The following is a 14,023-nucleotide window of genomic DNA, read 5'->3' as shown; positions in this document are numbered from 1 at the left end:
AACCCAGAACTGACTTCCCAGGTATGGTCCACCCACAGTGAGCTGGGCCTTCCCACATTAATCTTCAATCAAGTAAATGCACCACAGAAAAGACCATGACTCCTTGGGACAGTTTTTCAATTAATAGTTCCCCTTCCCAGACTTCCGTAGCCTGTGTCAAGTTGATAAAAAAATGCTTCAGCACAGCTGTGAAGGTGGTTCAGTTGGTAACGTGTTTGATTCCTATGACTGAGGACCTCAGTTTAAATTCTTAGCAAACAAGTATCCTTCTGAGAAACTGCCTGTAACCCCAACACTGGGAGGACCCAGACGGCAGGATCACTGTAGTGTGCCGATCTGCTACTCTAACCAAATGAACAACCGACAAATTTGTGAAAAAAACTCTATTATAAAACCTAAAGTAGAGGAAAACATTCAGTATTGACTCATCTGTATATGTGCACCTGCATCTGCACACATACTTGCATATCCATACATATCCATATGTACATATTCACTGCATTCACATACATGTACACATAACTATTTGAATAGGAACAATTTAACTAATACCTAGAGTATTATAAAATTACCTAGGAAGTTTTTTATTCAGACTGATCTTGAAAATAATGCTATAAGAGAAGTTTTTGTTTGCTATTGAAACTCCTTCATTCAATAGCCTTCAAGATACCAGCTCACATGGGCATGGTCTCTTATATTATAAATGTAGCCATAATTGATTCTCTCTCTCTCTCTTTTTCTCTCTCAGCTGCCGATTCAGTTCCTGTTCACTGCTTGTGCAGTGGACTGTGATCTTTGAGTCTACACCTTTATTATATTCAACTCTGAGCTAGTGTGTGCCTACTTTATAGTGTCAATCTACATTTGTTTGTTGAATTCTACTGAAAAAGTCAATGCAAATTACTTTAATTAGACTTTGGTGTTATTAAAGCATGTCTCAAAGCTTGTTAGGCTCTGATGTTAAGCTAAGGAAAATGTGGTTAAAATAAAACTTTTCAGTTATTTAGCAAAGCAAAAGAAATGCAGATGGTGCCCTTTGAACTTGCTTGAAGGCTACTGCCTTTAAGAACTCAAAGATATCTCTTGTGTTTGTTCTCAACCTCTGCCTAATTGTGTTCACAAGGACTGCTTTCAAGGGTTCCTTCTTGAAGTCTTTACATTCCAAACTTTCCTGGAGTCTCAATATGAGAAAAACTATTTGAAGCACTTTGACTCATGGAAACCTAGGGAGACATAAAACTTTAATCAAGAAAACGATATAAATATAAACAACAGATACATCTAAAACTTCAAAGTTTTAAATTGTAGAGATATGAAAATACCAGAAACCTGAAGAGACATCTTGCATGGTTGTTTATCACACATCATCTTATGTATGGACAAACATGCACCTCTCTGTATAGGTTTTACGCAGGTACAAGTATTAATATGCAATGAAGAAAGGTGACTTGGGGTCTATTTAACTGCATCAGTCTCATCAAACTATTTTGTGTCTTAAAAGTAGGATATTTTCATCACCATTTTAATTTTATACCTATTCTAGAAAGTCCACTTCAACATGCTAGTATTATTTCTCACCCATATCGACAAAACTAATTTATAAAAGTCCTCTGAACAGCATTCATTCAGCATGCAATTCAGAATGATGCTAAGTTTATAAAACATTTAAACCATTTGCCAGCGTTTGAAATCCCTTTCACAACTGAATAATTATGTATGACACTAGTTCTCTTTGCTGCCTTGAAGTTATGACAAATATTTACTAAACCTGTACTATGCTCATGCAGCATCAAGATTGAACAAAGAACTAGACAAACTTGCGATTTTATAGAGGAGTGAAATTGTCTGAGACACTTCAGTCACCAGAGTAAGTTGTTTGTTTTAAATTCTGAGGAACCTAGGCTTCTCCTGAAAAAGATACAATTTCTTTAAAAAAAAAATAGAGGTACACTGGGATAGAATGGGGTCATATAAGTTGAGGTATAACTTCCTTACTGTGTAAATAGAAAGAAAATTCATAGGATCTAGATGAAAATTATAGCTACTCTCTTGGCAGTTATGAACAGATATAGGAATGATATCTTAGACTCAAGGCTCCCACATAAAACATCAGGTCCATTAACTTTCTGAGAACCCCTAATACTGATTGAAAAAAAATTACAGAAAGTGGAAATATTCAGTAGAAAAAAAATTCATTATTTAAATCTATACCAAGTACAAATGAAACATCAACCTCTGGACTCTCCTCCCTGCCTCTTCTCCCCATTCTTAATGCAATCTCTTATCAGTCTTTTCTTGCTTCTCTGCCTTCTTGCCCTTCTGATTCCAGAATTGTCTCCCTGCACATCACTAAGAGAGCTTACTCCTCTCCCATATCAAAGCTGTCTTCTCTTTCCTTAGTGTCTTTAAATGTAATTTATCTCAATATCTACTTTTCATTCTTTTAGCCAAGAGGAACTGGAGTTGTCACCCAGATCTTTGGATGGCTGTTCCCATACACACTAAGTAATCATTGAGGTATTTTTTTTATCACCATCTTGAGATTCCTTTTTAAATGCTTTTGCTCTGTCAGAGAAGTTCTACATACATGTGTCTTGATGATGTAGGAGGGTCATCTGTCTATTTGTTACTTTCATTGGTTAATAAAGAAAATGCCTTGGCTTTTGATAGGACAGCAGCTTAGATAGGTGGAGGAGAGAGAACAGAATGCTGGGAGGAAGAAGGCAGTGAGGCAGATGCCACAGGCAGACGCCATAGCTCTCCTCTCCAAGATGGATGCAGGCTAAGATCCTTCCCAGTAAGACACCACCTTGTGGTGCTACACAGATTACAAAATATGGATTAAAGCAAGATATGAGAATTAGCCAATAAGAGGCTAAAACTAATGGGCCAGGCAGTGTTTAAAAGAATACAGTTTCCATGTAATTATTTCAGGTAAAGCTAGCCTGGTGGCAGGAAGCAGCCTGCTCCCATCACTACATCTTGACTGTAAATAAAGTGTGCAAAGCTAAGCTCTTGAAAACAGATTCAATATAAATAGACTAACACACACCTGCCTCTACTGTGACAATTCTGTCTCTGAAAAACATTGTGTCTTCTCAGATGTATTTTCAAAATGAGGCAAAGCAAACATGTTTCATTTATTTAACGAAACCCAATACTGAATCATGTCACATTCCCCTGTTGTGCGCACTGAACCAAAATGAGAAATGTGCACTGAGTAAGTGGCAGTCACATAAACAGTGTGACTTTGTTATCTCAGCATTGTTTAAACAATGCTTCTGTTCTTAAGATCATGCAGTATCACAGACAAATATGTATCACTCATCAGTGCTTATGGAAGCAGAATGTTACACTTTTATTAAGCAGAGAACACTGTTATTTTTCCCATTCTTTAGCACCCAAATAAACATAGGAACACACTACTGTTGTTATTAAGAAAAAGAATGTACAGCTCTTAATGATTTTGCATTGTTTGTTTTATTCTAAAGTGTATGACATAACATCTGCTCTCTCAAATATTTTAAGAGCACAGTGCAGAATTGCTGTCAGTGGGTGAGCATACTACATAGTAGATCTCTAGAACAGTAACTACCCTGCAGTACTGACACTCTATACACACTGAATAGGAACCCTAGTAGTGGGAACCCTTTGGTTGATGGTCCTTAATGGCATCTCTATCCCAGGAGAATACAACTCTGTACAAGTTGAATAAACACACTCACTCATGCTCGTATCCAAACAGTTTGTGATTATCAGTACATATATGCTGTTCATTCCACCTTACTCTGTGCTATTAAATAAATGAATCAAAAGATTTGTTTTACTATGACAAAGCAAATAATACATACATTAAGAAACTTTAGGAGATCATCCTTTCCCTGGTGAGAAAAATAAAAAAATTCACACCAGCCAATATCTTATGAAATCACCATTCCCTGAAATCCTCAAATAGCCTCTAACTGCTAGAAAGAGCCTATTGAGTGTTGTCCAGCTGAAATACTTTCAACCAATACCAAACCAAGAAAGGGAATGAAGAATCAACAATGACTTGTTTGAGTCCAAGAAAATTATTTTACCTTGGTCAGCTATTCTAGTCAGAAATAAAATAAAACACTACTGAATTCTAATTATTGAGCCTGACATATACAGGTATACTTTTATATCCTACATTCAAGATATCTGGAATGTACTGCTCTAGAGAAACCTTAACATCTAGCACATTACCCATTCATGTGATTCTACCATGCAAAAAGAAGTCTGGAACATGGACAAACCCTTCACATGCAATCCTTACAGTTTGTGACTTTGGATGTGTTATACAACTGAGAAACAGAATTAGAAATTCAAAACTGCCTTTATTTCTGCTGTTAGCAGAACCAGTTTTGAATGTTATCAGTGTCACTTCTTGAAGGAAACATATCTAGAGATGAAGAGATGATTGTAGGAATTGGTACACACATTTGCTTTGACCTAGGTCTCACCAGGCAACTTCAAGTTCTCTAAGACACAGTCCTGTGGAACCTTGTGCTTTCCATTTAAAGCAGGAATCAAGCTAAGTCACTGTATAGAGGGCTCTCTTTATTTCACAACACATTTTCCATGATTCTCTGAGAGTTTCACATCAAGCACCCCATCACAATCCCTTACCAGTTTTCCCATGTCCACACACCCAAAAGGAATTAAAAATAAGAAAAAGAAAAAAGTCCACTTTGTGTTATCTATATGCAGTAGAGCATGGTCAAATTCATAGTGGTCTGCTCTTCAAATTGAACTGAGTTGTGCCTCTCTGTTGGAGGAGGGAGGCAAATTGTTGTTTCCTGGGTGCATGGGTAGCTCAGTCTGTAGAGCATGAGACTTTTAATCTCAGGGTCATGGATGCAAGCCCCACATTGAGCACCAATTTGTTTGAGGAAGCTGCTTGTTGGTTCTTGGCTGCCCTAAAATAATCACACAGAAATTGTGTTATTTATAACACTGCTTAGCCCATTAGCTCTAGCTTCTTATTGGCTAACTCTTACATCTTAATTTAACCCATTTCTAGTAATCTGTGTTTGTCCTCATGGCTGTGACTCACCGGGTAAAGATTTTTCCAGCTCCAGCAGTGGTACATGGCGTGTATCTTACTCTGCTTTCTTCCTCCCAGCATTCCATTTAGTTTTCCCCACCTAACGCATTTCTACTCTATCAGGCAAAGCTAGTTTCCTTATAGATTAACCATTAAAAACAACACATAGACAGAAGGATCTCTCCCACCATCCCTCCAATCCTTTGACAGAATCCATCAATTGTGAGAAATTACTCTTCTACATTTCAATAATACTTTTTAAGAGTTCTCTTTGATGTTTCCTGTCTAGACTGTTACTTTTGGGAGGTGCAGTTAGCATGCTACAGATTGTAACAGAAGCCTTCCATGTCTCTCCCTCTCAACTGTGCATCTGCAGTCATCAATATCATATAGCAATACTCTCCTTGCTCTTCAAGTCAGTTAGAACACAGATCATGGACCTCCACGTGGTATCTAGCTACAACATAAACCATGAACATGACCCCTAACCTCAGTAAGCCCACAGACATATACAATGCTCTTGAAATCTGTCCATTTCATGGATACAAACATGACTTCAGAAGGCAGAGCTGGCTACCCACATCAACATGGCCCCCATAGTGGCATCATGTCCTACGAAAATCAACATGGATTCTGGCTGAAGCACAATCATGGACATCCCCATGGCCTATTGTGGCAACACAGACCATGGACATAAATCAGATGCCAGTCTCAGTAGGACCCAAACACAGCTCTCTGCAGCAGTAAAGTCCCAGACATCACCATGACCTGAGGTGGCAGTTCAGGTCTCTCAGATCAGTATGGTGTCTGGGGGCAGAATGGACCACAGACAACTATGTGGAATGAAGATGCAGTACAGACCAAGGATATATTTCTAACCCTTGTTGAAAGCATGTACAAAAGACTTCATCCCAGCCCTCATCAGCATACTACTGGGTGTCATGTAGGAGTCATGAACCCCGGCTCTTTTAACACACACACACAAACACACATATATATCATATGTACACACACACACAAACACACATATATATCATATGTACACACACACACACACACACACACACACACACATATATATGTATATATATATATATATATATATATATATATATCAGATATCCACTTGCTTCTTTGTTAAATTTCTGCCTCCCCTCTTCATCACCAGTAAGGATTGTCTTAAAAAGCACTAAAACAGCTGGCATGATGTTTCCTCTCAATGATATCCTTCCACCCTCCTTTTCTGTAAGTCCCCATTGATCTCCACTGAATCCTGAACTGTACCCAGTCTAGACTGAAGCATTTCCCACAATTGCTGTAGTTCCCGAAGAAAGCTTACCTTTTCTGCTCACTATTTAATACTGGTTTTGCTCAGAGAACAATGCAGTGAAAATTATAATTTTTATAGAGTCTCAGTTATTCTCCTCTTTTTTTATCTGCACAGGCAGAGTTTGAGGAACAAACAAAACAAAGTAGATATCTAAACTTGTGGAAGAAAATAGTTGAACTTTTTTTCTCATATAAAAAAGTTTACATCTTTTCATGCACCCCTCATATCTGAAAATACAGCAAAACCCCAGGGTTTCCCCCTAACCCATTTATGTGTGCATTTTCTCATTGACATCTTAAAAAGGAGGAGATAACTGGAGAGTTTCAGGTGTGAAACACCATTGTGACTTTAATTCCAGATGTGTTGACTTGCCTATATGAAATTTTTACATGTTTATATGAAGAACAGGAATATTTATGTCTATCATGCAAGACTGTTATGAAGAATGAACTGCATATCTCCCATCAACACCTTCACTCAGGGCTGAAATTAAATAATCACCCTGTCAATATCAGTGAATATTATTCATTCACTCCACAAATTATTATTTAAGGCTTTACTAAATTCTGAGCACAAATTACTAAAATTTACTAAAAATTTACTAAATTTTTGGTGTCAGGGATCTGAAGATGAAGAAGAGGAAGCTTGTGCTTACTCTCAAGAAGTCTCAGAAGCTATGGGAGAGACAGATCATAAACTGCTAAAGGATAGCTATTGCCATGATGCAGTCAGTGTCAGAGAGAAAAAGATTAATGAGAACCATTCTCATGCCTGTGTCATCTGAATGCAGTATAATAGCTCAGCTGCTTCTGCTTTGAAATAATTACAAGCTTGAAGATCTCTTTGCAAACTATCTGCATGTTTGGGACAGACCACTCAGTTTCTCTAACCACAAAGAAAAACAGCATCTATTGTCCTCAAACTACAGAGAGGAAAACTGAGTTTATAACCAAAACCAAAAGAATTTAATGTGAGAAAAAAGTCACAAAGGTGCAAGAAGTGTTAAAAAGTCAAACTGGGAAGCAGGTTAAATCAGGAAGTGAAGGAGGTGAGATGCACAGGCTGGAGATCTCAAAGTCAGAAAGCCACCACTGGAAACAAGAAAGCCCTGGCATTTCTCCCTTCTCCAAAATCACATTGCCACATAAATATTTACCAGTAACACATACTAGCAGAGTCTAATATACAGGGAACCTTAGTCTTCAGTCTGAAATATAGAATAAATAGAGAATGGGAGAGAATGGATGTGAAAACAGATGAATGCTAACCAAAGCGACCATAATCCTCACTGCCAAATTAAATATCTAAACACATATTATAAAATGACCACACAAGCAAGAGTTAGACAATGGTAGTTGTTTGCTGCTGCAGAATAGATTTAACGTCTACAGTGCTGTTACAACTGGGTCAGGAAACAGTTCCTTGAATATTTCAGTAGGACTCACTTCCTATACTCACATTTCTGAGCCAAAGTAAATACAAGGCTTGCCATCAAGTCAACTGATTTCTTTATTGACTCAAATGCATGGGCTTATCCCTTCTCCATCATTGCAAAAAGAGCCAAATTCACTAGGACTTAACAGAGTATGGTGTGTCCACAAGGAGATAACCAACTATTTGAAGGCTTACTGACAGGAAGTCCATTTGCCAACAGAGACAAGCCACCACATTCTGAAATATCTGCTTATTCAGGGTTCAGTGATATTTTGGACTCCATGTGTGATATAGGTATGAATAATTTGCATTGATATAAATCTTGACTTATGGATATAAGTTTAAAGTCAACTTTGTTATATGTATATGTATTTTTATCTTGATTAAGGTATTGTGATTGTTTGGCTCATTTAAAAATGTAATATATAATTAGGAATTATAGATTGTTAATGGATAATCATCAATAACAGTCAAGCTTGTAGTCATGTTAGTTAGATTTTCTAGATATATAGAGATATATTTCAGCTAGATAGACATTCTTCATATCTTTCAAAGACTACAGAATATGACATTTTAAATGTTTTAATAACTTAGGGCTTTTCATGACAATGAGACACATCTGCTCCTGTCAGCACCAGCTACTTCAAGAGGAAGATGGGCATCAAAGATGCTTCTTATAAAGTTTGATAACCATTTGGGCAAGAAACTGCTCTTGCCTGGACTGTTGCATAAACTGGACATGAAGAACTCACAGAGAGAGGACTGCTGAACTTGCCTAAAGGTGAGATGGTCCTGAAGGGTTTCTGCTTCATGAAAGGGTCTGTAGAACATTCTGCAGGACACAGCAGAAAGTAACTGAAATGTTTTTGGAATTTTTTGCTTCATGGAAATGTCTGCTGGATGCTATAGGCCTGAAGGCTGAATATGGATGCCCCAATGGTACAGAAAAGCTTTAGGTGACTGTCTAGGCAGTGAGATGTCTCTGTCATTTCTAGAGTTTTAGAAGTTGCTTACTTCTTGTTTTCTTAGGTAATATTATATCCTTCTGGAGTCCTTGATGGAGTTAAAGAATAGATAGATATTTACAGTTTTCCATTGTTATGATATAAGATAAAATAGATATAAATATTATATCTGTAATTCATGCTTGATAACTGTTTTTATATGTAATTTTATTATGTAAAAGTGAAAACCTTTCTTTTTTGTTTAAACAGAAAAAGGGGAAATGGTGTAAGATGTTCTTCTGTTTATGTGTTGCTTTCATTGGTTGAATAAAGAGTCTGCCTTGGCCTTTTAATAGGGCAGAATTTAGATAGGTGGAGTAGACCAAACAGGATGCTGGGAAGAAGGACAAACAGGAAGAAGCCATGATTCTTCTGCCTGAGACGGACACTGGTTAGACTCATGCTGGTAAGCCACAGTCAAGTGACAATACACGTTAATGGAGATGGGTTAATTAAGATGTGAGAAATATCCAATAACAGGCTAGAGCTAATTGGCCAAGCAGCAATTTAATTAATAAAATTTCTGTGTGATTATTTTGGGGGTTAAATTAACCGGTCAGCGGGACGCAGCCATCTCCTCCTTACTACACATGTGTGATGTGTGTTTTTCAGTTGAGTGACAGCATGTAAGAAAAATTTTAGAGTCTTCATTCCTGAAGAACTGCTACTACAATGGAAGGTATGAGTCTGGTACCATTTAGATAACATGCTATCCTAACAAAATTGAATATCCTTGGAGACTACAGACAATAAATAATAAACATCCACAGATTTTAAGCATTGTTCTTAGAAACCTGTGACATTAGTGTTTTCAGTTCTGATAAAATCTTATAGCATAAATACTGTCATCCCAACTTTAAAAGGTACAGGATTTAAAGTAATGGGGAATCAAACAACTATCTAACGTCACAGAGGTCTTAAATGGTAAAGTTAATTTTTATCCCTTTAGACTATTGCCAATTAGAGCCAGTTGCCCCTTTTAGGGGCATGTGTCTCTGTGTATGACCTATCCCAGAATCTTCTGCCTTTTGAATGAGTTTACAACAGACTTTGTTTTTAAAATCCTGTTAATTTTTATACAATTTCTAGAAGTATTATTGGAAATATTTTTCTAGTTAAAAATGGAAATGGAACTCTTAGGAGCACTTGCTCATTGTGTAGAGGACATTGGGTACATCAGATCCTAGCACCTGGAGTAGACAGCCGTTAAATCCCTGAAGTTGAGCAGAAAATGCCAAAATACCAAAAAGTAGCAGTAACTCTATCAGACATGTTCATGTGACATTTATGCTAATGCCTTTTCTTCATCTTTGGCTTTGTGTTTATGTATGTATACATGGATGTGCACATGTCTGTGTGTGAGCACATGTACACATGTGGGTGCATATATATGTAGTGTGTCCATGTGTGATGTGGGGGGTGCAGGCAAGTGTGTGTGCGTTTGCACACAATTATGCATGCATGTACGTGCACATACCCATTTATACAGGTACACATGTGGATGTCAGAGAAAAACCTCAGGTATTGCTCCTCACCTTTCACTTGACTGAGACAGGGATCCTTCTCTTTGCTGTTCCCTTCTGAGATCCACTGTCTTGTGAGCTTCCCAGGTTTCTTCTTGCTCTGACTCCCATCTCTCTGTGTGAATGCTAGAATTTTTGACTCGTCCAACTATACTTGGGTTCTGGGGATCTGAACTCAGATCTTTATGCTTTCATGGCAAAGAGACTGCTCTCTAAGCAGTTGTCCCAGCTTCCCATCTTAGAGCTTCTTGCAACATAGTTTCATGTGATATATTGTAAAACACATCACCAGAGATGCTTTTCTTCTGGAAGATATGTTCTGTTGCTAGAACATCATTACCAAATGGTACTCAGCCTCCAGAGCTCCACTGTGCATCACACAGGAGATAAATTTATCTTTCCCACTCCATTTTGCAATTGCCACAGTTTTGAGATTCTTTAATGCATTACTAAGTTTGAGGGCATTTGTACTTAGGTATTCCTGGTAATGATTTTCTCTGTTGTTGACATAATAAGTAGACTCGAATGCATCTGAGTTCATATGATAAATGCATTGCATATCATGAAGGCATGATGTGTATGTGAGTAGATTAATTTTGTGATTCTGGCATCTTTCTCTGTATTTAATTACAAAACATTCAAGCAGCTGAATCAATAATCTCATTTCAATGTATCATCAGCACATATTTGAAGACCAAAATCCAAATTGTGAGTTCCTTTGAAAGCTACCACAAAACAAAAACCCAAAGGCCCCTAACTGAATGACTATTAAGACACAAAGTTGAAAGTAAAAATTAATTAGTGGACTCAGTGCATCTAACTCTTTTGAAATGGCTTGCTTTAAGAAGTGCCAGAACCTGGAAAAAACCTAGATGCCCTTCAGTGGAAGAATGGATGAAGAAACTTTGGAATATATACATATTAGAATAGTACTCAGCGATAAAAAACAATGACATCTTGAATTTTGCATGCAAATAGATAGAAATAGAAAACACTATTCTGAATGAGGTAACCCAGACCCAAAAAGATGAAAATGGGATGTACTCACTCATAATCGGTTTCTAGCCATAAATAAAGGACATCGAGCCTATAATTCGTGATCCTTGAGAAGATAATAAGAAGGTGAACCCAAAGAAAAACATATAGTTATTCTCCTGGATATTGGAAGTAGACAAGATTGCCGGGCAAAAATTGGGAACTTGGGGGTGGGGTGGGATGGGGTCAAGGAGAGATGGGGAGAGAAAAGCGTGAAGGGGAGGATGGGGAGAGCTTGGGGGAATGGGATTCTTGGGATATAGGAAGGGTGGATATGGGATCAGGGAAGCATATATCCTAATTAAGGGAGCCATCTTAGGGTTGTTAAGAGATTTGACTCTAGAGGGGTTCCCAGGTATCCAGGGAGATGCCGCCAGCTAGTTCCTTGGGCAGCTGAGGAGAGGGAGCCGGAAAAGGCCAGATCCTATAGCCATACTGATGAATATCTTGCATATCACCATAGAACCTTCACCTGGCAATGGATGGAGATAGAGACAGAGCCCCACCTTGGAGCACCAGACTGAGCTCCCAAGGTTCTGACGAGGAGCAAAAGGAGGGAGAAAATGAGAAAGTCAGGACCATGAGGGAACCTTCATCTGGCGATGGATGGAGATAGAGACAGAGCCACACATTAGTGCACTGGACTGAGCTCCCAAGGTCCAAATGAGGAGCAGAAGGAGGGAGAACATGAGCAAGGAAGTCTGGACTGCGAGGCGTGCTCCCATCCACTGAGATGGTGGGGCTGATCTATTAGGAGCTTACCATGGCCATCTGGACTGGGATTGAAAAAGCATGGGACAAAACCGGACTCCCTGAATATGGCAAACAATGAGGGCTGCTGAGAAGCCAAGGACAATGACACTGGATTTGGATCTTACTGTGCATACTGGCTTTGGGGGGGTCTAGCCTGTTTGGATGATCACCTTCCCTGACATGGATTGAGAGGGGAGGAACTTGGACTTCCCACAGGGCAGGGAAACCTTACTGCTCTTTGGACAGGAGAGGGAGGAGGAGTGGAGGGGGGAGGGGGCAAATGGGAGGCGGGGAGGAGGCAGAAATTTTTAATAAAAAAATAAATAAATAAACAAGCAAAACAAGAGAAGTGTTTACAGGTCAAAAGGAATTGACAGCTTTGGTCCAATTACAATCTCCTTTTGTACCATTGAAGCACCAATACTTTAGTAGTCCTTGCATAGAGAGACCTACTAGAGTTCTCCAACACACACATTAAAAATTAAAATTCCTGTTCTTTTAGAAGGTGCATGTATTCACAGTCCAGCTGAATGCTTGCCTTTATGCCTATTTACAAAGGACCATAAGACACAATTTGGCACAGATAACTTTGTGAACACAGAATTTATATAAAGAGCTCTCTTTAAACTGTTTTAGACACCAGTGTTGTTTCCTAATTTTTTATTTTGATCATTAAAATCTTAGATTTAACATTAATTTAATATCAAATACATGATAAACTTTTTATATGCCATTTAGACCCATTGTACTAAAAATACTTTTTCCAATTTTTTCGAAAAAAAATCACATTTATTTTGTGTGTGCATATGTGTGTGTGTTGAATTTGTGCATAGGTCAGAAGAAATCTTGCAGGAGTCAGTACTCTCCTTCCACCACTTGGGTTTTGGGGATGTGATTCAGGTGTAGGTCCAAGGCAACAGCTGACTTTTACACACTGAACCGTTGAAAAGCCTCCTTAACAGGTTATCTAGCACTGTTCCAAGATCCAATCTGTTGTTGGAGGCCACTTGTTCATTTCCAGACTGCCCTGACTTGAAATAATCACACAGAAACTATATTATTTGCAATACTGTTTGGCCAATAACTTAAGCATATTTCTGGCTCACTCATATATCTTAAATTAACCCATTTCCATTATTTCATATTTTACCATGAGGCTTGTGACCTACCAGCAAAGTTCCAGTTAGCAGCTTGTATCTTTCTCCTCTGACAGCTGCACGGCTTCTCACAACTCTGCCTTCTTTCTCTCAGTATTCAGTTTAGTTTTCCCCACCTAGTTGTACTCTGCCCTATCATAGGCCAACCCAGATTCTTTATTCATTAACCAATAAAAACAGCACATATACAGAAGGACTTTCCATACCACAAATCCAATCTCAGACATTGTGTTTAGATAATTATCTGTACTTTATGGATAAGAAGCAGTGTCTTGGCTTTTTCTTGGCAAGAGGGGGATTCTTGACCATTTACAGAGAACATCATGGGGCTGAGAGATGTTGGTTGAGAGCACTTGGTGCTCTTCCCAGAGCACACATCAGATGGTTCAGAACTCAAGGGGATTCAACACCCTCTTTTAACCTCCTTTGGCACTAAAACACATGTGACAGACACACATACTCACACACATCAATTTTTTAATTATAATTTCTAGGAATGCCAGCTGTTCAAAATACCTCCCAGTATCAATCTATTTTAAGTCCTTGTATGTATGTCTATACTCTTGTTTGGAGTATGTGTTTATTAGGTTCATTTAAGAATGTAATATATAATTCAGAAATACAGATTATTAGTAATATTGCTATATAATTTGACTCTATAATAATCAAACTTGTAGTCATATTAGGTATGTTTTCAAGGTTAAACAGATATATTTTAC

The 14,023-nt window shown here is 38.1% G+C and overlaps 1 protein-coding gene across 4 annotated transcripts in view; it reads right to left on the bottom strand.

The window, feature by feature from the left end:
* LOC119806701 (solute carrier organic anion transporter family member 1A5-like) overlaps positions 1-13,379 on the bottom strand; it is a 76,916-nt gene extending 63,537 nt beyond the window's left edge. For 3 of the 4 annotated variants that reach the window (XM_038318598.2, XM_038318600.2, XM_038318601.1), the window contains exon 1: positions 13,317-13,379. The gene's annotated coding sequence lies outside the window, so the exon portion shown is untranslated. The remainder of the gene's footprint in view (positions 1-13,316) is intronic. The other variant, XM_038318599.2, reaches the window with a different exon arrangement.
* Between the last annotated feature and the right edge of the window lie 644 nt (positions 13,380-14,023).

The sequence above is a fragment of the Arvicola amphibius genome, chromosome 2 (assembly GCF_903992535.2).
Source record: "Arvicola amphibius chromosome 2, mArvAmp1.2, whole genome shotgun sequence".
Classification (NCBI taxonomy): Eukaryota; Metazoa; Chordata; class Mammalia; order Rodentia; family Cricetidae; genus Arvicola; species Arvicola amphibius.
Note: the sequence above shows the minus strand (reverse complement) of the source record. Positions and strands in the feature narration are given on the sequence as shown.